This window comes from Papaver somniferum, chromosome 9 (genome assembly GCF_003573695.1).
Source record: "Papaver somniferum cultivar HN1 chromosome 9, ASM357369v1, whole genome shotgun sequence".
In the NCBI taxonomy this organism is placed as follows: domain Eukaryota; kingdom Viridiplantae; phylum Streptophyta; class Magnoliopsida; order Ranunculales; family Papaveraceae; genus Papaver; species Papaver somniferum.
This window is the reverse complement of record NC_039366.1, coordinates 192137174-192163355: the sequence shown is the minus strand read 5'-3', so window position 1 is coordinate 192163355 and position 26182 is coordinate 192137174. Positions and strand designations below refer to the sequence as shown.

The 26182-nt window shown below is 35.5% G+C and overlaps 1 long non-coding RNA gene across 1 annotated transcript; it reads left to right on the top strand.

Annotated features, from left to right (window-relative positions):
- Nucleotides 1-18969: 18969 nt before the first annotated feature.
- LOC113308788 lies at nucleotides 18970-24239 on the top strand. Its single transcript, XR_003340070.1, has 4 exons — nucleotides 18970-19130; nucleotides 19447-19523; nucleotides 22970-23026; nucleotides 23861-24239. It is a non-coding gene; the product is annotated as an uncharacterized LOC113308788 (long non-coding RNA).
- Nucleotides 24240-26182: the final 1943 nt, after the last annotated feature.

Here is a 26182-nt window from a genome sequence, read left to right as displayed (position 1 = left end):
GGACCATAAGTGTAATACAAAAAAAAGGAAAAAACCAAAGGTTGGATAGTTAAACAATGACCCAAACTAATTAAATTGTACATTTCAACATAGAAATAATCCAAAAAAAAAACACAACTACGAGAGAAAAAAAAGCTACATAGATAACCCAAGGAATAAATTGTATATAGAATAAAATCCAAATACCAAAAAAAAAACAAAAAACAACACAACTACAAGAAAAAAAAAGCTACATAGATAACCCAAGGAATGTGTTAGTGGCATGGACATCATTAGTACATGTTTCCAATTGTCCACCAAAATTCTTCAACGAGACAGTGCTCCTCATATGAGGAATAATTACAACCCTGCTTGTTTCCCACAATAGTTTCCCCCAAATTTCCGTCCAAGTTCCGGTGAGTGCATTGTAACGCAATAAACGCCCATTCTGCCACAATAGGAGGTCCTTGTTTTTCCCAAAAGTTACCGGGTAGTAGGTATGCCACTATTCATCCTCATCCTTTTCCAAGAAAATCCTTATCTCATGATTCCAATTCCATTCCCCGCCAGGTGACCATGTATGGTTTTTTTTTTTTTGGAAATGGGTGCCCAGAAATCTACCCGGGGCTGATTAATCCCCTCATCATAGGCCTCATGGATGTAGTAAAATAAAAGGCGAACTATGAATATAACCATCCCAAGTTCTGGGAATTCACTATCATGAATGCGTGGGGGTTGCGAATGTTGATGAAATTTCTCAGTGTCCAAATTGAAAGAAACTATTCCACCATCCCACTGACAACAATCCTTCCAAAAAATACAACCATGTGCGTACACACCCGAACTCCGAAAAGTATAAGGAATCTCCTCTAGTATGTACCTCCATACCCTCTTGTCTCCTAGAGTGTGTATTTGAACTTTAGCATCCATGTGAATTCGAACAACCTTGTACTCATTGGTACATTGACAGTAGCCGAAACCCCCAATTACATTGTATCGGGGATACCACGAAAGTACTTGATCTCGTGAAATTGGGATGCATAGTTGTGGCAGATGTAGGTGCTCACCAGTTTCTGGATTCATAACGTATACATGATCTTGTATGCCGTGGTGTGAAACATAAAAACATACCAGACCATTGCAAGATCCAACTATTGGGTGCAACTTACTCAAATCTTCATGAGTTCCATCATTCTGGGCCTCGTGATTGTTGGATGCTACGATCGGGCTGAAATCTTCCTTTATATAAAAGAGTTGAGTAACTTCTTTCCCTATTCTTGGTGTGACACCAAAAAGGATTCCAAATTTTTTGTCCCCGAGAATAGTATTCCACTCTTTTGAAACACATTTGCTTGCTAAAATGCTTTCCGTAGTTTGAAGGTGCTGTAGTACTTGGTAGTTAATTCCGGCAACATATCCATCACTATTATACTGATGAAAGATTATCAAAAAAAATAAAATTTACAAGCTTTTAGGATTTTTTTAGTATTGTAGAATGCTTCAAGTAGGTATGAGTAAAGCTTATATAGACATCCAATACACCTGTTGGCGAATGGTCGCGTCCATGATGAGAAGGCATTATTTGAATGGTCGCTTCCTTAGAGCATCTCCAACGGATATGTTTTAGTTTCCTAAAATTTAAGGCCACATAGGATTTTACCACTTTTTATCGAAATTTCTTCTCCTTATTTACCTACCTCAGATTTCCCTAATTTATGGAAGTGAAAACAAATTTGTCTCCAACCATAACATTTTGAAAATATTTTACACCATTGATTTAAAGTTTAAAAATTTAACTACTTATTTACCTACCTTAGATTTTGATGAATAAGATGTTTAAATCCTCCAAGTGAACCTCTAAAACCCGAGGATTGATTAGCGGATGTTTGAATAACTACCTCACACGTCATCCTCACATTCATCTTTGAGATTTCCGTTGGAGAAGGTTTTCGTATTAAAACACTAAAAATCCTATGTGGCCTTAAATATAGGAATTTTGCAAAGTCTCATTGGAGATGCACTTATAAGCGGTTATAGCTTAAACCTATAACTGGATTTTTATTTAAAAGGGAACAAAATCTAAAGGATAGCCACGTCATGAAGTAGGTCTGAAAGGACATGACATTTTAGCAGGGTGTTATAATTTCTTTGAGTGATGGACGGAAACAAGTAAGAGTCGACTCTATCAATTCCAATTTTCTTATAGCTGGTGGATTTTTTGGGTTAAGTTGCTTTAATGGAAATGATGATACGTACAAAGTACAAATGGTTACACAAGTTAGTATTTTGATGAAATAGGTATCGTCAAAGTATAGAGAAAAATTGGAATTAAGAGGGGTCTAACAAGATATTGTGGATGACTGAATTTTGTTTTGTTTTTTTGGAATCTACGTTTCGGATTTAGGATTAATTTTCATGTTTTTTTAATGTTAATGATTGTTTTGATGTTAATGACTGAATGGTGTTGGACTTGCTTAATGACTTTCGGATTTAGGATTAATTTTCTTGTTTAATGACCATTTCTTGTGCATGATTGAATGGTTTTGGAGTTGTTGGTTGCATTGTCAAACTCAATCTATGAGTAAAGAACTGGATACATAGAAATCACAAGTTTTGAATACGAATGACTACTTTGAAAAATCACGCATAATAGCAGAAACTAGCTGCGATTCTCATTACAGCTACTTATGTACCAATTCAGTAATACTTACCTCTTGGAATTAGAATACACATCACAACAACATCTTAATACAACAATATTGATTGATAATAGAAAACAGGAACTATCCTTAAAATACAAAAGTGTATTTATCACTACAAATACGGGCTAATGGTACCTTAATTTATGCATCTCTCTTTTAGACCCTACATTTTTATGTTAAGAAAATTAGGTGTTTGGTATTCCTGACCTCCTTACAAGTACATCAAATATTTCAGTTTCCATATCACTATAAATATGGCAGAAAATAGATAATGAGATATGTATATGAAATGAGTATTTGATCTTTATTTAATTTCCTTTTTAATCGGATGTAGTTTCTGAACATACAGAACTTAATAAATAAATAAAAATTCGGCCACCATATCTAATTGCCAACAAAAGGAATTTTTCTTCTCCTGCGAATCGCTCTTCCTTTTCGATCAGAATGAACTGCACAAAATATTGCTACCAATTTATTTCTATGGGTCCTAAAACTGTTGAGTACAATTCATTAAGAAGAACCCTAGAAGACGATTTTAAGATCTCAGACTACGATGTACGAGTTCTTCAGCCTAGACTCGGCGTGTTCATAATCTGCATGAGGAAGCATGCAGATTATTGGCGTTTGCGTGAGATTAATGCATTTGCTGTCGATGAGCATTGTGTGGAATTGGTCATGGGGAGAGTAGATGTTGTTGTCCCTTTGATTGTGATTTTTTTGGTCTCCAACAACAGGTTAATATACTTCAAGAACGAGTTGGTCGCTTCAAGATCAATTTTTTCGTGATATTAACGACTAGGACGTGACATTTAAAGTTCATGATCCAAATAGAGACTAGATGAATTCTCGGTTCATATAGAACCATTGTTGCCAAAATAGGTTTATTATTGATCAGTATTTCTATATTTCTTAGTTATTTATTAATAAAAAAGACGTAATAACACAATTCTGTAAATTAAAATGATGTGTTACATGTCTCTAATTTGTTTTGCCCATTTATGTTCTGGTTTTGTGTTTTGGTGTCAATCACCAGTTTCAAATCTATAATTCGCTCTATCAAAAGAATCCCGTCACGTAATCAACATTTTATTTTTCCACTTATCAAATCCCCATCAGTTACAAAATCTTTTTCATTCGTGTGCATTTTCAAGAATATCATCATTGATTTATCTATCAATCAGTTATACTACCTTTTGCATCTCAAACTCTCACTTCTTTTTACATTTTTCTTCTCTCAGATTTACTTTTATGTCTTAGTGTAGATTCGCAAAATTTATAACCATAAATACAACTGAAATAGAGAAATGCCTCCCTTTATACAAAATTGACCACCATAAAAAGAAATCCCCCCTCTAAACTCGTCGGGAATATGTTTAAAAGCATCAACTCTATTAAATAATAACACCAACCATTATTACCCAAAATAATACCAAGTTCGATTCTTCAAATTTCAAAAACAACTTTTAGTCCAGACAAGATAAGAAAAAAAATCAAAGATATGGAACACCAAACTACATTAATCTGATGAAAACAAAAACAAAAACACTACACACAGAATATGTTTGTGGCATGGACTTCGTCAGTACATGTTTTCGATTTTCCACCAAAATTCCTCAACGAGACGGCGCTCCACATGTGAGGAATAACTCTAACCTTTTCCCACCTTGTCTCCGCAATTTCTGTCAAAGTTATGGTGAGTTCATTATAACGTAGTAAACATATGTTGTTTTGCATCAGGATGTCGTTGTTCTTTCCCAAGGCTATCATCTTATAAGGTCGGAAAAACATATACGAATTCCAATCCAAGACAATGCTCCTCTTAGGTTCCCAATTCTATTCTACATCGGGTGCCCGTGCATGAATATCATTATCGGAAATGGGTGCCCAAAAATGAATCCGGAGATCATAAAAATCATGAAGGTTGTAAAATAAAAGGCGAACTCCAGAGAAGACCATTCCAAGTCTTGGAATAGTGTAACCGTTCTCATAAATATGATGTGGGGATGGCGAATGTGACTGGAATGTCTCATCGTCCATATTGAAAGACACTATCTGATCATTGTCATAAGAATAATGATTTATCCAAAATATGCAACCATGTGCGTACACACCTGATTTATATAAAGTAAAAGGAAATTCCCCAATGTTCCTCCATCCCCTGTTGTCTCCTAGTATGTGCACATACACTTTACCGCCCACTTGAATTCGAACTACTTTGTATTCACCGGTATGTTTACAGTAGCCGAAACCCCCTACGACGTATCGTGGATCCCAACTAATTTGTGGCATTCGTGTTGGATCGCATATTTGTGGAAGATGGAGGTGCTCACCCGTTTTTGGATTCATAATATAGAGAGGATCTTGTATGCCTTGGTGTGAAACATAAAAACATACTAGGCCGTTACAAGATCCAACGGTTGGGTGTGACATGTTTCATCATAGGGTTGGATAATATTCCAGGCACCATTATTTCCAAATAACATCTGATAGAAATCTTCCATCATCGTGTAGTAATCTTCCTCCTCAATTTGTTCCCTGTAGAAGAGTTGCGTAACTTTTTCTTCTCTCCATTTTTGAGTGAAACTTAAAAGGAGTCCAATTCTTTTGTCTTCAAGGACAGAATTCCACTCTTTACAAACACATTTGCTTGCTAAAACGCTTTCTGCAGTTTGGAGGCGTTGTAGTATCTCGCTGGTTAATTCCGGCAACATTTCCATTACTATTACTGGTGATTTTTTTTAATGTAGAAGAATTTAGGATTTTGTTTTTGTTGAATGGTTCTGGGAGTAAAGTTTATAAAGGCATCCAATGGATGCAATATGTGTCCCGAAACGACACACCTGTTGGAATTTTCATGTCCTTTGGTGTTTCAAATTATATTCGGTTAACATAAACAATTATATATTTTCACGTCTTTTGGTGTTTCAAATTCTCGGTTAACATAAACAGTTATCTTCTTAGGTTAAAGGGGTGCGGACCATTACACCGTTTGGTCAATGGTTGCATCCGTAATCAACATGCTTTCTTTAAAAATTCATGATCCAAAAAAGAAACGGATATTTTCACGTGTTTGTGTGAGATTCATTCCAGTTTATCAACATTCTATTTTATGTGTCCATTGCAAATTTAAAAATTAGGGTTATGACCATAGTATATTAATCTTTTGACTTTTGAAAATTCCTTCAAAAGAAAAAATAATCTTTTGAAAAAAAAATGATCCCGATATATATTGCTCTTGCCAATCATAGCTGTAATTTATGGTGTTGACCAATATACGAAAGCCAAAAGAGAATTTGGGCATGGTTATAGCGCTTGGATGGAAGGAATTATTGCGCATGACTTTGAGTAGGTGTGAATTACCGAGGGAATTACACCAAAAATAGAAATTTGTTCAGAGAAGATTAGGCATGCGAATTATGGAGAGAGATACTTCAGATACCTACAGATTTCGCAAGAGTGTAGCCAAGGCATGCACATTAGCGAAGAGTACATGATTATGATCTACTGTAAGATAAAACATATGCCCCATATACTCAAGCAACATGGTTGTGTTTACGCAATTTTTTCGTGCTATTTTTCCGTATTTAGATAAATCATATATATACTAAAATGAATGTGGTATTGTACTCGTATATGAGCATATATTTATCGATATGGAAACTATTACATTTTATTTATTTGAGTGATATGCAGAATACAAATAAATTAAGTAATTGGAGATAATGCTCCTAACCTAGAAAAACTAGGGTTTTTAATATATATATATATATATACCATACAATCATAAAAGATAGATTGATATATTAGAGGAAGAAAATGAGTTCCAATAAGAGGATTAAAGCAACTCCAAGGATAGTAATGGATGTACCTACAAAGCTAAGGATCACCATAACTATTGATGGCGTGTGTAAGGTTCGTGGCATGCCCCTGTTAGTTGAAGTTCAAGATCATGTTGACAATCTTACTCTTCCTGCTTCTGCTTCTGTTGAAATGGATGGTTTCCATGCTTCCATTCCTTCGAATGAGCCTGTTGGTGAAACTGTGTCTGGCACAACAGAAATACCCAGGGAGATACCTCTAGAACAAAAGGTACTTGAAGTTCCAGCACAGCCTGCTGACGCCGCAACATGAGTACCAGATCCAGATGCGATGACTTTAGTTGAGCAGATTATCTAAGAAACTTTTGAATAATGTGGTTTTTGTTTTTAGAAATTGTTTATTTTGATTATTTTTTTTTAAATATTGAGGACGTTGGTATTATTTTTCTTGGTTTAGTTTTATAAAAATATTGGTACTTTAAATTATTTGCTTGATATTTGTTTGTTAATCAGTCATTTGTAATTAACTCGTTGAGTCAACACAATTCAGTGGTCAGAATACATTGTAGATTAGAATTAAATGTGTATATGCCTCCACCAACACCAAGTAGTTTTGTGGGTCAGTGGAATCATGTAGGTTTCACAGGACTCAATCTTGAGTCAAGTTATTACGGCTTTGACAGATGATCTACTGCTTGTTATACCTTTTGTTGATAAACTTAGACTCAGTTATAGTGTTTGGGTGTAGGATATTGTTACCATTAGTCAATCAAGATTGTAGTATGTTTTGAGAAGCAGTTTCTGCACTTTAGATGAAAAGCGGATAGAATTAGGATTCGTACCTTACCTTGTACCAGGATTCAAGTTCTGGATAAAATTCAAATAATGCTTTAGTAAATTCATAATTCATATAATACATTTCAACATACCACAATTTAACATACCACTGTTCCTTTCATTAAAAATCACAAAGACATCTCCAGCATACCAAATGTAACCCACTATATTCAAATCAACACAAAAAGAAACCGAAATTGCAATTCCATTAACCAGATTTACAAATACTAGTCAAACCCACCATATTTACAAAAAGACCCTAATTCCTAAGTAGTTCCATTACAATCAAACCCATTCACAAGATCCACATCAAAACATGACCCAAAAACCTAGTATGTAATTCTCTCAAACATCTGATAGATTAACTATTCATACCAGGAAAAACTAGATTGTTACCCTCCCTGCAAACACAAACCTTAATACAAACAAACTCAAACGGTTACCCCCTGCAAACACCTTAAAACCATTAAACCTTAAAATTGTTAGCAGTTACCATCTGCATAACAGTATCAAAAAAATCCCACCTGTTCCAAAATAAATAAATATGTGAATACCAACATAACCACAAGAAAACATCTGTCGGCAGATTCATCAATATGAGGAAAATCAGCAATGGGAAAAATGATCAGCAAACACCTACAAGATTTCTTTGAATTTTCACGAAGAAGCTCTTAGTCCAATTTCACAAAATCGAAGCTTTCCCATCGAAATCTTGTTGATGTTCCAAGGATGATTATTCAGAATCATCATCGTTGTTCTCATTGCTCTGCTGACTGCTACCGTCGTCGTTGTCGATGCCCATCTCATGATCGCTGTAATCATTGCTATACTGACTGCCTGTTTCAGTTGCACTTCCATAACCTTCATCACCTGCATCTTCACTTCCTTCATCATCTTCATTGTCTTCCTCCAAATATCCAACCTCAACTGGTTCACCATTCTCATCAACACCATCAATTGTTTCTCCATCAGAATCAACATTCAATCTCTCAGTCATGATTCTTGCAAAAAGTCTATGGATTGCTTTTTCTGTTAAGAACCTTTCATACCATGCATCCTCAATATTCTTTTCTCTCTTCCTCCATTGTCTCGCTGTCTCAAAATTTCTCTCATGATCATCACTTCTCTCAAAATCATTCTCTTTCTCTTAAGAATCACTTGAGGTTGCACTGCGGGTCTTTCTCCAAACAAATCTTCTCCTTCTCCCCTCATCTCTCTCCTCTCTTTCTCTAGATTTCCTCACATCTCTTGAAATTCTCTTCCTCTTCCATTGTTCATACAATGGAGCATTTTCCTGACGAACTCTTTCGAACTCAATCAGACGATTTTTCTCGTCAATCTCTTGCTGCAGAAAACCCATCAAATTCTCCAACTCTCTAGTAGAGAGAGTCTTGGAAACTTTCTTGGCGAACTTAAAAAGTGCAGAAGGTTGATTATCTCTGTTAGCATTGTTTCCTCCTAGATCACCCATTATCTCTAATCTATGTTTTCTTTTCTTAATTTCCTTGTCTCATTTAGGATGATTTTGTGTGTTTTGGAAATTCTCTGTTTAATTTCCTTTTGTAGAGAAGATGACATTAATAGTCATTTAAGGCATTCGGTGGAACGTCTAGTCCCTTAGCAATTCACGCCTATTCAAAGGCATGAGCAACAAGTCCTAAACCCATCATAATAACTCCTGCACACCAACATTTCTAATGGGAGTGTACCAAATTAGTGGGTGGTGGGTTCCAAAATCATAAGAGAAAACTGGTTTTGCCTTGGGGCTGGTACGCCCCCCACTAGTTTGGTACACCCCCATTAGCCTAATTGCATACTCTTCCGATTGTCAATATCTAATAAATCTGCCATTAAGGGGTTGATAGACAGTTCAACCAAACACTAATTATCATATTTGATTTTTTGGTAGATACTGCAGCGCCAGCACCTGTTGAGAAACATGATGTGTCGCTGGTGTACTGCATCTATAATGTAAATGTTCACACCTTAAATGTCTTAACATTGATGAGATTTGTTAGGTGTACAAAAAATGGTCAAACATAGTTAGGTGTACAAAAAATGGTCAAACATAAGGTCAAATACCAAATAAAATCAACACAATGGTCAAACATATGGTCAAATACCAAATAAAATCAGCACACTTGTGTATATTTGGCATAATTATTTGATTTGGTAATTATTTAATAGATGGGCCATATCTTGAACTGCAACATGGTTTGGTTCAGGCATCATGCCATATCTCAATACCCTGGTCCCTGAGTCCTGACCAAAAACAAAATAGGTCAAGCAAAATCAAATCAGCATTGTGCCACATAATTCCTAAATTTTAAAGAAAAATAAAAACGTCTAAAGAGTTTCAAACCTCCAAACTCAAACTTAAAATAACTAAAGTGAACCACTGTGCCTCAATAACGTTTTTGAAATTTGATTTCCCTTCAAGATATTTTCTATTTTTGTTGTTGTTGTTGTTGTTGTTTACTGCTTAACAACTATATTGTTTGCTGCTTAGCATCTAAACTGTAGTATTTATTATTGTACTAGCTAATTTCTGTGTTACTAGTGCCTTGGATATATAGTAGTATCTTTTCTTTACTACTTTAGTCAACTACATTGAACTATTTTACTCCCAATTCACAAATTCTTAAAAGCAAACTAATAAATTATTACGGAGTAATATAGTACTAGCTAGTGCCTTGGAAGATCATAAATGTTTTTTTTTGCAATTTTTTTTGATTAAAATCCCAATTCATATTCTTAGAAGCAATTCTAGCTAGCTCTTACAATTAAATTTGTATTAAAAGAATCGATCAGTATTTATTTTTAAAATACTGGCCGATAATATAGGATTTTATCATGTTTATGCCTTTATTCTGGACGAAACATGAAATATCAGTATTACATAAATATGAATATCCGATAATATCGCATTACTGGCCGTATCGGACCGATCAGCCGATAATATTGGCAAGGATGTTTGGGGATCTTAGGTTATCAGGTGTAACTAGTTTATTTGATTGGCAGGCATTATGAATTCACGAACGACTATGATTGGCTTCGTCGATAAGACTCGATATCCAAGTTTTTTACCAATGTCACTCTTGGACATGTGATTCTTGATTACTCTTTGTGACAATTTTTATTATTTCGTAGTTTTATTATTCGGACCACTAACATTTTCACAAGATGTTGACAAGTTTTTTCTCCGTCCAGGTATTTGAGAATTCATAATGGATCCTAGAGTAATGGATAAATCTTGGATGTATATCGATAGAATATATCGGCGTTATCAAGACAGAGTCGATGCATTTATAAAGTTTGCTACGCATACATACCAACAGGATATTGCGAATGGGAAACGGAAACCATACGACAATGGCAAAGTAAAGTTTTTATGTTCATGTGTTAAATGTCTCAACGTCTACGTGCACAAGGCAAGTACAGTTAAGTATCACTTATATTCTTCTGGATTCATTCAAAATTATGACGTATGGACTAAGAAAAGAGAAGGAGATAAGTCATCATGGTGGACACTTCTGGATGGTAATGGCATTGACGGTCCGCACTCTGATGAACCAGCACATGCTGCAAAGACTATAGAAATGGTTAGTGCTTTGTTAAGAGATAAATTTTCAAAGGAATCTGAGAAGATGCAACGGATACTCAATGATGCTTGGAAACCCCTATACGAAGGATGTAAGGATTTTACAAAGATATCTGCAATGTGTGAACTGTTTAACTTGAAGAGCAAGCACGGAGCTTCCGACAAGTTCTTTAATGAACTTCTGCCACTGTTACAATCCATGCTCCCTCCAGGAAATGAGATGATGAAAAGTACATATGAAGCTAAGAAGGTGATGAAAGATTTGGGTTCAGGTTACGAAAAGATACATGTATGCATCAATGACTGCATTCTCTATAGGAAGAATTACAAGGATCACGTCAAGTGTCCAACCTGTGGGGAATCAAGATGGAATGTTGACGACACCACCAAAGAGGTGCATGAAAAAATTCCGGCAAAAGTCTTGTGGTATTTCCCGATTATCCCAAGACTGAAACGGCTGTTTCAATCAAAGAGAATTGTCGAATATTTATTGTGGAATAGTCCATTAGCTAAGTCTTACGAATATCTACAACTTTGTAGAAGAATCCAAAGGCTAAATCAGACCATAAAGGTCCAATACAATCAAAGTATGAAAACTATGCCTAAGCCCAAGTCTATTAATCCGTACCATTAATCTAAGGCCCAGTCCATTTGGTTCAACTAGCGGTCAGTAACAGTCCACAGGGTCAACTGACGGTCAACATCTAAAGTCAGATCAACAGTCAAAGTCCAAGGTCAAACGAGTCAACTGGTCATTGACTCAGGTCGAGTTACTCAGTGAGTCAATCTGATTCAACTTAGTCAGATGGACTAAGTCAGCCAAAGTCAGATACTGACTAGGTTAAATGGTACAAGGCCAAAACACTTGCACATGCCTGCCCATTTCTCAGGCCAAGGAGCACCTAAAGCACAATCATTGTGCAACACCAAAACTCTTAACTCTACAACTCTAACTCAAGTTCAATTTCAAACTAACAATACATTAAAATTGAATAAAATAAAATTCAACAATTCAATACAACTGTAATTTTAAGCCTACCTGCAACACTAGCAGTTCCAAGCTTTCTCAGCAATTGCTAACTACAAATCCAACTCTAAGAAACATCACTATTAGAGCTAACTCTCCCACAACCTCAACATCAGATCGTCTCATTTACCACCATGATCTCTTCAATATCCTCAAACTACACTCTGTAAGAGTTCATATATCCTCTAAACATCATTAACAACTATAAAACCCGCAAACATACCTTAGCTCCATCTCGGCACAACCGACACCACCACTTGCAATCTGAATTAAAGTTACAACCCAAAAACCATCTGGAGACCACAGTTACATCCACAGCAGACCATAATACATTTCCACCTTTAATTCCAACTACACAAACCACACTAACACCACCAACATTACATTCCACCCGCAACTCAGTTCAACAGTAAATTACAACATCTCCAATATTACAAACAACCTCAACATTAACTGCAACTCATTACTAGATTGACAATACCCATTAGTTCAATAAACTCTTACTTCAATCAACACTCAACAACCATATTTTTCATTACCAAATTTGTCTAACATACCACATCCCTAATATCATCTCTACTTGCAAAACCAGAATCATCGTCTCTGTCTCAAATATATCCAGAATCCCCAAGAACAACCTTAAACTTATCTTTTACGAAATTACCAACAATTCTACCAACTTACTTAAAAATTCATCAAACTCTTAACAATAAACTTCAGTGTCATTCATCATCATCCACAAACTCATAAACTTATTAACAGAAATGAATAACTTTAGTTAGTAATTCAGAAGACAGTTACCTCAAAGCTTCTCTGAACTTGAATCAATCTTCGTATCAACACCACCAGTTCTCAATTAAACCCTAACTTAAATTGGGAAAGAACACCTGAACCCTAATTCTTCAATTCTTCTATGTGAATCGAAAACCAGATATTAAATCTTCTTATTTGCATTCAACACATAGAACCCATCTCTAATTTCATCTTATTCATCACAGATCGACTTCCCATTCCATCCTTCAATCTTCAGTGAACATTCTACAAAACCCTAAATTCTCAACTCCTTGTCAATTCAACCTCGTACCTTCAGTTAAACAAAAAACCCTTCCTTCTTTAGCCATTAACCACTCGATTATCATACGAATTCATCTCCAACATGAAACCCTAATTTAATCTCTCAATCCTTCTTTAAAATTGTAACTTCAAATTAACATCACTAACTTCTTCTTCACCTTATAATCTTCAAAACCCATCCTTCAATTCTTCTTATTCATCTCCTAAAACAAACTCCAAATGAATCCACAAAAACCCTGGCTTCCTCTTAGTTTCATCAAATTAACATCCTCGTACAGGGGATTAGTCGTGGGAGAGTTTGAGAGATTTTAATGGAGTTAGCAAATCCCCTGTTAGTCGTGAGAGAGTTTTTCAAAATCTTTTAAAATCTCTGTTAGTGGTGAGAGATTTATAGGGAGTTTCTAAAACTACCTCAAAATCCCTTAAACTCCCTGTTAGTGGTGAGAGATTTGATTAGAATCTTTTAAACTCCTTGTTAGTCGTAAAATACTAGAGTCATAAGGAGTTTATAATTTGGGGGAGTTTGGGGGAGTTTGAGGGAGTTTCATGATGTTTTTGTGCTTGGACAAAATCTATCAAAAAACAAGAGATTTCTGGGGAGTTTGGGTTAAACCCCCCAAATTGCCTAGACTCTCTCACACTGCCTCTAAATCCCTAGAGATTTAAATACATTAAAATCTCTCAAACTCTCCCACGACTAACCCCCTGGTAATCTCTTTACCAACATCAACAACATCTTCTACTTAATACGTTCTTTATCATCGATTGATTCTCTGAACACACCTCAATTTCATCTCTCGATCTTTAACAGAAGAATAACATAGAAGGAGCAGAAGAAGAAGAAAGAAGAAGAAGAAAAAGAAGAAAATGAAAAAGAAAAAGAAATGAGATCGAGTTTATCTTCTCGATTTGGTCTTGAGATAAGGCCGACCACATTGCTGAGACACCCACTTGCTTTGATACGTGCAGCCACAAGGGTAATATCCAAAATTACCATTTTACCCTCCAAAAACAAATTGATAAATCTTCTTCACCCAGTGTCCGAATGACGCATGCGAGCTGTCCATTTAGCATAACTTTTCGATATCTATTCATCGGTACTAGTTTTGTATTTAATTCGTTGTTAGAATAATTTCTATTAATTAACATTCCTGTTAAACTAATCGAGTCATTAACGACTAAGATGTCTCGACTAGTCTAATAGCATTGACGATCTTGAGGGTCTTTACAATTATCCACCTCTGGATAGGGAAATAGACACTGGAAATATTTCCAAAACCAAGGCTGAAACATTATAAGTTATTATTAACAACTAATTGCGTTATACGGTCACCAACAAAAAACAAGTAAGGAAAGTAAGATTACAAGTGGGTATGAATTTTTACCATCAATGGAAACGAAAATAACTTCAATTCAGGCTTGTTCGAAGTTACTCCGGTATTCAATCCCCATAACATACTACCGTACAACGCCGAACCCCAATCATAATACCTCAGCACATTTAAATCCCTCATTATACTAAGCCATTTAAGCTCAACAACATTGTTCTTGTTTGAGAAAAGGATATTCCCAAAACACCAAATCAAAAACCATCTTGCAATTTGCTCCTGAAAAAATTATCATTTTCTAGGCCGAGTCTATGGTCAAGAAACAGTTTAATCAAAACTCTTCTTGATCGCCGTGCCTCTATCCACAACTTGAACTCTCAAGTCGACTATGTTTTCTTGTATTCCAACGGTCTCCATAGTCTCTTGTCCTTTCCTTCTTTTTGTAGTAGCTTCCGCGTTAAGATATGGGAGAAAACAATCTATGGTATTCGGAGCAATCTGATGCAGTTGGTCCATACTAATTGCTTGCAATGATATGCGATTTATTTGGCCAATAGGAATTTCAGTAATTTGAGTGAAGTTTAATGGGGTAAATCCTATTTAAAAACTAGGGAAGTGAAATGTATTGGTGGTATGCCACCACATTTCAAATATACCAGTAGTTAGACAGTTATTTTGTAGTTTCGGATAATGTATTTTAAAAAGTGTACCCAACCACAGTCGTCTACAAGTTGTTTAGCATGTAGAAATCTAGAAAGTGCCGTATACATTTCATGAAGTTGACTTATACTACTTCGATGTTTCAGAGATTTGTTCCTCTTGGCTGTCGTGTCTGGGATTTTCAATGTATGATCACTATGCTCTTTTGAAGAAACCGGGATTCTATCATCCATAATTCATTGAAAATCATCGGAGTACATCTACAACACACATGTACACAAATATCATCACAAAACAATCCATTTTATGCAAAAAATCTACAATGGATGTATTGTACAAGACCAACACAAAAAATTAGCCACATTATCTATCAAACTACAACAAGATAATCAATCAATCCAAATACAATCTCTCTGCCAGCAATCTGTCCTAGACATAATACATATTCATTTAATCATTCATCAATCTTATATTATCAATAACCATACCATATCTAAATCAAAAATCATTCATAAACAACACCCTCTTTGATTCAATCAACAAAATATCATAAATTCAATCAACAAAATATCATAAATTCAATCAACAATGTCCCAAACTATCAAACGACATACAAGGACACATTATAACCAACCTAACATCTCCAATTTAATCATAATCAAACTCAAATTAAATTTAAACCCTAAAATTTGAAACACTCACCTTGGAGGATTTTGTTGATGAAACACGAAACTGAAAAAAAGTAAATACTTCACCGTATGATAATGAACAAACCCATTGAATTTGAGCTCCTAAATCGCACCACAGGGTCTTCAAATAGAAAGAGTTAGGGAGGAGAAAAATATAGAAGAAGAAGGAAGCAAAAGAAGAAATGGCCGACTCCGTCTGCTTCTGTGAACTTAGACCTAGCCGTTTTGGTCAAGTCAACGAGTTGACTGAAACGGCTACTGAGTAACAGTTTAGCACTATTTACACGGCTACAGAATAGCCGCGTCATGTAGGGAACGGATGAAAGAGAACCATAGTGAGCTTGACTTCCTTATGCTATCACTTCCCTACAAGTGAGAGATAGGGAAGGGATGATGTTTTCCACGGTGCTAGCTCTTTAAGGCCAATAGATTCAGTTTCTATTTTTAGAGTTTGGAGATGTTTTCCACGGTGCTAGCTCTTAAGGCCAATAGATTCAGTTTCTATTTTTAGAGTTTGGGATGATGTCATAAAAATCCCTTTCATGTTTCTATAATGGCCACTTTATGTGGCATATACATGGTTAACGCACTTACATTCCACGTATTCAAAATGTAATCCTTAGATTACACGGTCTAGAGTAGCTGATCCGGAATCAGGTATTTACAAATTATCTAATGCGACAAACTCAAACTAATCTGATCTCGACCATTGAATAAAACTATTGGATAGGACTGAATTCACCATTTGATTTTTCTTGTTGGAAACAAGACCGCATGAAGAATCATCGGTAAAAGATTAGTTACGGGTACTGTTTTAGACTTGATCTTGTGTATACAACATTAATAAAGGATACCAAATTTCATATATGATAAAACATTTTTTTTATTTATCTTGTATGTTCATAGAGGTAAACAGGTACACATTAGCAGGTTGTGTACAGGGAACATTTGAGTTTCCTTCGATTTCAAGGGCTAAAAGCTAATGCTGGTATTAAAAATCCGAATGATGTCTACGAGACTATGACCCTTTTTTTTCTTCTCTTTTTTGCTGCAAGTGTTCCCGCATGGCTAACGGAAGGCAACGCCAACCTAGGATGATTCCCAGTTCCCCGCAACACCAAGATATGTATCATCTCGTACAATAACAACCAAACAACCATTACTCCCGATACACTAGTATTGGAAACTGAGACCGTTAACTAAACAAACAGTACCACGCTAGCTGAAGATGCTAGTTATCTAACTTATCATCATTCTATTTAATAATAAAATCGTTCTGCTTCAAAAGAAGAAAAAAAATGTACCCGCGCCACTGGAAAGAGGATAGTTAACCTGATCCTCCGGGTGTCGTACAGTCTCCCACTGCCAGTGCCAGCCAAATCCACTAACACAGTCATAGAGTCATAGCCACCCACTGTTAGCAATTTCCTCCCCATTACCGCTCTCCTAGCCAGCAATACCCACCCCCACGCCACAAGAAAGCAGCTGCTTGCCTGGTCCTCCTGGCGTCGTACACACACATACACTGATAGATAGGTTTCTCTCCTCCATTACCGCTCCTCCTAGCCACAGTTTTTCTTTTCTTGGATATCTCCTGGCCACAGTTTGATCCTCCACTAGTTTCATTTTAAACACTATTTATCTTGTCTTTATCTTGTCTCGTTGTTTGACGCAGCAACATCCGCACATTTAAACCCTAATCACCGACAAGTGATCCCACCGCCGCCCCCACACCACCCCGGCACCCCCCCACGCCTCTTAAATCTTAATGCTAGTATATTTTTGAACTAGTAGTAGTAGTCGAATTCGAAAGACTCCACCCAAGAAAGGAGTCAATCTCATTGACCCCACCACACAGCGCTCCAAATATCTCCATCTTCGAATCATCTCTTGCCACGTATTTTATCGTTTCCCGAGGAACTCTCTTTCCTTTCCTTCCCTCACCGCGTAGATGTTTGACCGAAAAACCACCCCCACCATGAAAAAGCAAAGTGATGAAAAGGAGTGAGTGAGATTACTGATGTTTTTCTGATTGATTATTAGTAACAGCAGCGGCAGTTGTCCTAAGTACGGTATGCTCGTGGTACGTGTGACTGACACGTATCCTTTTTTGTTTGTTTGCGTGTTAATCATCACATCAGTCCACGGTAATCACATAGTTTACATCGAATCAACAAACGATAATAAACAAAGGGGTTTCTCTTTTTTCTTCTTCTTCTGCGTAAACCCTAATCGAAGTCATTTCTTCTTCTCTTCTTTCTTCTGATAGATAGATACTGTCACACCTTTCTTTCAGTTTCTCTGGTATAGTACTACACTGGGTTTTATCCAGTAAGAGAGAAGAAGAATGAAGATTTGGAGTACATGTTATATCTCTGGTGATTGATTGCTTTTGTGGTACTGGTTTCAGATCTGACTAAATCTTCTTTATATGGAGATGGTTTCCGTTTCTATTTAAGGAAACTTTTTCTTTTCCCCTTCAATTTTCTCTTCTTTATCGTTTTTTTTCTGAGTTGACAGAAGAGAGTGAGCACACACTCGGGAAATCTGTATAATTTTATATACGATTGCCGGTGCGTGCTTACTCCTCTTTCTGTCAGCTGGAAATTACTTCTTTTTTTTCCTGAATTCTTTCTTCTTTGCCTTCAAACCCTAGCTGGCTGCTGCTTTAATTTCTCTCTGTCAGCTTTTATTATTAGTTTCTTCTTGCAGGTTAGTCTTCTACAGCAAACACTGTGTCTTTAAAGTTACCTTATCTTCTGCTCTTGCCTCTGTAATGATAATAACTATATGAATGAATATATGTGCTTGTTTCCCTGACTGACAAGTCATGTTATGATGATATAGATATATATCTATGAGACCAAGAAGTTTTCACAAGAGAAGAAGAGAAGTGGAGCATAAGTTTAGTTTAGTGTTTCTTATTCTTATTATTTTATAGATTGCTATGATAAACAGTAACTACTAGTTAGTAGTACTATTTTTTATATATAAAAAATGGAGATTATACTTCCATAGGATTTTATATATTTAATCATCAACAGTGAACTGTTTGAGCAAAAATAAAAAATCATCTAGTTAGAACACTATTTTATGTTTCTGCAACTCAAGATTATTCATTCATTTACAGATTTATAACTTCAATTTCTTATTATCTGTGATTCTTGTTTCTGTATTTGTTATTTGATGTAGTCAGTCATTCATGTTGATCATATTCTCTTTTGTAGACTGAGATCTAACAAGTTTGAATTTAATGTGTATTTTTGCAAGTGCGTTGCTGTTCTTCTCTTCTGCAAATTTCAATCTGTTACTCTCTATTTGTTGATGCATCTGTTGCTGAGCTTTTTTTTTTACAAACCTTGCTGTAGCTGCGGAGGAGAACTTCCATAAAATATGTCTCCTCCTTTAAGCAGATGTAATGACCTCTCTCTGGCTCTATATCTCTCTTTCAGCTTTTTACTACAGATACATTTGACCAAGCCATTTCTCTTTTTAATGCATGTTGTGTAGCTATATATCTTTTGCTTCAATCCTTATCTTTAGGAATCTCTATTGAACTAGTAGTAGATTTTATTTCCTTCAACCAACTTTTCACACAAGACCTTAATATTTCATCTTCCTTATCATCAAGTGCTCATTAATGCTGTTTTACTTCATTTTCATATCTCTATCTTCATTCATTTGAGAGGTTCATAATGTATTCTAACATATTCTTTTATTGGATGTTGCAGAAGAAATGAAATGGACAACTGCGTTGGTCAATCACAATATCTAGGTTATTGGAATGGCTGCAAGTTCAGCTCCAAAGGTGAGAAATGTTAGAAAAAATTGTGTACTAGCTCAAACTACTAATTTTGGTTTTGCACTGACATGCAATTATGTCTCAGTTCAGTTTATGTTGATGTTTGATTGGGTATGGCTGGTTTCCCGATACATGAATATGTAGGTTAAATTTAAGATGCTCCGGGAAACTAGATATTCCACTCTTTTGTTAATTGATGATGAATTAGTTCGCTAGTAAATAGTATTAGTTGTCTGATAATTTGGTGAAAGAAAGCTTCATACCACATATAAACATGATCAATAGGAACAGCGATTAAGTATGTTATTTGTTGAAAGATATGACAATGCTCGAATCTCAAATAAGAGTAGCCAGTTATAGTGTTCAATAAATAGTTTTAGTTGCTTGATGATTTGGTGAATGAAAGCTTTGCACCACATACAAACATGAATAGGTTTTTTATTTGTTAAAAGATATAACAATGCTCGAATCTTAAATAAGAGTAGCCAGTTATAGTGTTTCATAAACAGTTTTAGTTGCTTGATGATTTGGTGAATGAAAGCTTTGCACCACTGACAAACATGAATAGGAACAACGATCAGGTATTCTTATTTGTCAAAAGATATACAATGCTTGAATCTCAAAGAATAGCCAATTAGGAAGTGTTTCATAATATTGCATGTCCCAGATAGACTATCTTTGATTAGTGTTTGTGGTCATTATGTTTTATTTGAAGTTTGATTCATAATCCATCGTGTAATATGACAGATAGTAAAACCAAGTTTTTTGTTTTGTAATATCATTGTTGATATTTTTGTGAACTGAAAATTAAAACTCTACAATGCTCCTTGGTTATACGTCTTTCCTTCGATTGTTTTTATTGATAGGGCTTCCTCTCCTTTCTTTAATCTTCCGAGTAATTTGGCTTCCCGAATTGTATTCTTGGTCTATGTTTTCTTAACCATTTATAATTTTGGTTTTCATTCGATATACTTCTTTTTACCAGCAAAAATTGATAAAAAACGGTAGATAAGAAAGGTAACCAATCCTCATCACCCTTAGCCTTGATGTGCAATACATGTATCACCATTAGATGTTTCTACTTCATATGTTAGTGTATACAATACACATGAGAAAGGTGACAAGCTTAGTTCGACTGTGTTTGTTTTCTTCTAGTTATTTTGCTCTCCTTTGTTAGTTCACACTATTAAGAGTTCAAGTTTGCTGCCCTCGTGAAAGACAGTTACACGTCACTACCGATTTCTTTAGAAGTTGAGGCCTTCAATGTCGAACCCTTTATTGAGATGTTACTTGTCACACTTGTAATTCAACATATTCCATGTCTCCTCCTTTAAGCTATGTTTTAAAGATACTATCTTTGATTAGTGACATTTTTCTTAATTTTCTTGAACTATCTGGGTGTATGTGACTAATTAACATGATGGATATGATACCCAGTCTAATTTGTTTTTCCGATATGATTGAGGATAATATTCTAACCTTGGAGTATTGAACTCTTTGGTCCGTTTTTATCGGTAGCTTTTCCTCTTGTTAGTTTAATCTTTCCGAGTTTCCTGTTTTGGGTATACTGCATTCTTGGTTTATTCTTTCTTAAGCACTTGGAATTTTGGTTTGCATTCAATATGCTAATTTTTACTGAGCATAAATAGGCATATAAAGAAAAACCTTAGGTGATAACACAATGAAATCACCCTAACAATTAAGGATGTTATGTCGGAATTCTTGGCAGAAGGATGAACTGTATATATTGGGATCAGGAGCTCCCATGGGTAAGTTGTCTTCTAGCGATTGTTGATCTCTCTAATTGATTGTATCACTAGTCATGGCTCAGAGAAACAAGAAGGTTTAATTGTACTCTTATCATTTAGGAAATCAATATCACAAAACATCACTCGTATCATCCTAAGGAACATCTAATAAAAATGTCAAAGAAATCAATTAGGAAATATAGTGTAACCCATCTTTGATATACAATACTTCGGAAATTATACTTAAAGATGTAAATAAAACACGATACAAATGACAATGGTAACAAACAGTGAGACTGTTTCTATTCCTGCTACTTGTTTTGCTCACCTTTGTTAGTTTTTCCTACAATTTTCATTGTACTGTGGCATACAAGCATTTGAATGGATAGCATATGTCAGGAGTCAGGCTTACCTGTCCTCGTGAAGGGCAGTCACATGTCATTGCAAATTTCTTCAAAACTAGAAGCCTTCTTTGGGGAACTTCTTTTTTATTATTTTGAGATGTTACTAGTCCTTCACCGTATCCTATATCCCCAGCAGATGAATTATTTATTCTCTGTGTAATTTTTCATTAGTGGCAACAGTAGAGCACAAAACTTGAATCAGCGTCTGGATGTTGTCTACTCCATACCTGAGTACTCAAGTAATCTCACAATCAATACATGTTATGCATCACATTAATTGTGTTCTTATGATATCCGTACCTGTGGTGTTAATCACCATTAGGGTATCCATACCTGTGGTGTTAATCACCATGAGGGGATTCGTGTATGGGTCAGCTCTAATAGTCGTTGATTATAGGCCACATTTAAAGTGTATCAATGTGGCATTTGTCATTAATTGCAATGACTCCCTTAACTAAGAATCTATGATGTTTTCGGGCATGTGCAACACCGATGAGTTTGAGGTAGTCATCAAACTTTGTTTCTTGATTGTCTATGATCCTGATTTTTCATAGACATTTTTTTTATCATCTTTCCGTTCGCAAAATAGAACTCCAGATGGTGATGGCATGATATTCTTTCAGTGAGGAGGCAACAATTATTTTTAAGTAAAGCTTTCCTTTGGTTGTGACGTATTCTTAACGCCAGGCCAGCTCCTACTGTTAATAACATTCTCTTTATTGTAGCACAGATTGTTAAAGCTGTCTTGGGTTTTTGAGCTTTAGATATTTCTTTACTTAGCAAAACCTAAAAAAATGCTTGACCTTGTCTCTTTGTTTGACGACATAAATTTTATGTTGCCTCAGCCTTCTACTTTCTAGTCTTAAGTTCCATTATATACCTTGTTGATAACATCAGTGAACAAACTTATTAAGCCTACTGATGTCAAAGAAGGTATATATGTAAGTTTCGATTATATCTTGCTTATCAAACGGGAAGAATTGCATAAACATTAAGTGTTCCAAAGCCGTAGGGCAGAAGTAGTTTTATGTCTTCATTGGTCAGAAGCATTGCTTCAGACCAGCTAACAAATTCTTAATACTCTTGCCAACTTGGGGAAGCTGCTTAGGATTATTAACATGACGTAAAAATGTGCTTTTTGATGTTATTCAGATGCTATAAGAAAAAGTTACTTTGGTTCCTAGATTTACTTGTGAACCGAGCTGGAATTACTGGAATTGATGATAATGATTTTGACTTTCTTTACTAGTTTACGAGATAGTAGGATACGAACACGTTGTTTATGTACTTCTTCTTGCAGGCATTGTTACCACCCATGAAAAAAGAGAAAATAGCTCGGCAGGCACCCATTAAAATGGTAAGTCATTCACTTCCACCGCTGGTTTAGGTCATAAGTAATTGTCTGGTCATTTTCATTTTGTTTTACGTTTGAATATTAATGTTGTCCTTTCGTCGTTTTGCATCAAGTTGTGATCTCTGATTGATTTAAGTCGAGCTGGATTATTAATAGTTAGGATGATATGATTGATAATTTAAGTTAATCGTTCCATGAGTTGTCTTATGTAGCCAAATGACGGGTCTCCAACTTATGATGGAAAAGTTATGATATATGGCATGCATGACTAAGACTCTCTTCTAGCCTCATATATATATGGATGTAAAAGAAACTTATGATACGTTCTCTTATGATTTCTACATGATTCTCCAAGCGTCTAATATGATGTTCCTATTTAACCAAGCTGAGTAAGTACAACTATTTGTGAGCATGCGGTTTCTTATTGAATCCCTGGATGATGCTTTTTATATAAGTGTACGTAATATCTCAACCTCTTCCACCTTTGCTAGTGATGCACACGTGTGAAAATTTGAATATGACATTCTTTATATTCCATATGCCAGCGTAAACAGAAACGCTCGGTGTCTGAAATATTACGCTGTGCAATCCATCATCTAAATTCGGTTCACTGACTAACACTGCCCTTGAAATAATATCTGCAAGGATATTTGTAATATTCTGGTTGTTTTGAACATGGTTTGGCTTGTCTTTTGTTATTCATTTCGAATACGTAATTGATATCAATAGTCTTATTCTGGTGTGCAAGCGAGATAGCTCTGATTAGAACTACACGTGTATGTTTATGTGTTCTAAGTGGCGTTTGAATGCTTACTAACTCCGACATTGTAACTGCAGAACTGATAGATGGAGCGCACCAACAATTGAAAGATATATAAAGATACAAGCTGGTGTCTAGAAGAGAGTTTGAATGCTTACAAACTCTGACATTGTAACTGCAGAACTGATAGATGGAGCGCACCAACAATTGAAAGATACAAGCTGGTGTCTAGAAGAGAACGGAAAACACTGTGTCAGTAGATTATTCTAGAACTTCACATCATCTAGTCTTGTCTTTGCTGGTGGCTTCACTCAAATGTATTTGACTGTTACTTATGCAGTTGTTCACTAACCTGAACTTTCTATTTGGTATTTTGCATTGCATGCTCACTTTTGTGTAATGTTGCTTGATTGCCTGTCGTTTTTAATGAAGCGTGGATAAGAATGGTCATATGGTCTGTCTACTCCTTTTTTTTGTTTTTCTGTTTGCTGTTTATAAGATTGCAAATTCAAGATTTTCCTGTTGGGGGAGAATAGAGGAGGCTATAAATGTACTTGGTTTCGTTGTAGTGTTGATACCAAGTGGATGAGTGGATGTTGTTGGTGCCCTCTCAGGGGCGATTTTTGAAATTCGAAAATCTAATTTGCTTGTAAATTGTTTTAAGTGGAATTATTATGTTCTATTTTATCTGGTCCTTGTAAAAGATTTTTTTTGATGAAAAGTAGAATCATGGGCTCTTAGCTGATTTGGGTTTATATCCTATGTAATCAACCGGGTTTGCTTTATAGAACCGTTTTTTGGGGACCATGGTTCTATTTTGGGTAAAGACATTGGAAGTAATTATATGTCATCTCATATCTAGTTATTTATTTAATACCTAATCTACTCTCCTAATTAATTTAGGTTATGATTAGTAAAATGATTTAGTTAAAAATAATCAGTGAGTTTAAATAAAAAGATGGGTTTATTATTAGTTGAGTAAATTATTATGAGTAGAATTTTTGTGAGATTAGAGTTAGAGAAGATGAAGGAGGAAAAAATGGAAAATAAAAAAAAATTCCGATTCATCCCATTTGAGTATTCAAGTGATGAATCTGGTTCTTCATCTCCATCCTCTCATAGTATATTTGTTAATCTTCAAAATGTTCCGGATTTGGCTTATTTCTTAGATGGTGATTTTGAACAGTTCGGTTAGTTTATATGAAGACAAGTAACCGAACTCATCTGAAGGTGTAGTTCGGTTTCCTTGTGAGGATGATCAAGTAACCGAACTCATCTGAAGGTGTTGTTCGGTTTCCTTGTGAGATGAACAAGTAACCGAACTAGTTTGAAGATGTAGTTCGGTTATTTGATTCAAACACGCAGGTTACCGAATTCCATATCAATAGAAGTTCTGGCATGCAGCGTTATGTTCGGTTGGTTCACAACTAACCGAACTTTACGTACAAATTAATTTGATATAAGTGTATAAGGTTCGGTTGGATCGCAGAAGCAAGTTTAGTAAGTTCGGTTGTTTCTTAAACTTGAACTTAAAGCATAGCCAATTGAACCTAACAAGCAAAAAAAATTCTGAAGTTCCAATGTCTAGTTCGGTTGTTGCGGTAATTTCACTGGGTAACCGAACTGTTGAAATAACTGTAAACAAGGATTGTTCGGATGTTTTGGCCCCAACCGCATAATCTGATGTATCCATTTCTCTTCACCTGAACAACCTTGTTTACAATAACTCAAGAGTTCGGTTAGAAGCGAATATACATATATTCTGCGACATAACCGAACATAAAGTTCGGTAACAAAGGTATTAATATCGACTAAACCGAACTATGCACTGTAAACTCTATAAACATAGTTCCCAAAAAATTGCTTTCTATTTTTTAAACCCTACAGTTCGGTTACATGAAAGTTTCAAGATGTTTGCCAACAAACCGAACTCATAGTTCAGAGTTCGGTTATAAGACTAATAAAACTAATGGGAAAAGTGGTAAGGTTCGGTTACATCCTCAAAATTTCTTTCTATTTTTTTTAACCCTACAGTTCGGTTACATGGAAATATTACAATTTCTTTGTGAAACAACCGAACTCTACAGTTCGGTGACTAAGTTATGAATCACATAGAACCGAACTGTTCTTCGTGTTCTTCAGTTCAGTGAGTTCGGTTAGGAACCTAGGGAAAATAGAAAACACGTTCTAACCGAACTCAACACTGTAACGACCATTTCAAGCCTATTTTGATGATTTCTATTCAATTGAATCGATGAAAAACAAATTAAAATGAATGGGTTTGTTGAGAAATACTCGCGAATCGGTCCCATGAAAATTTTATGAATCGACGATGAATTGATGATAAAGACGAGTTTGAAATGAAGAAGAAGAAGATAATCCAAGCTAATTAAAATGAT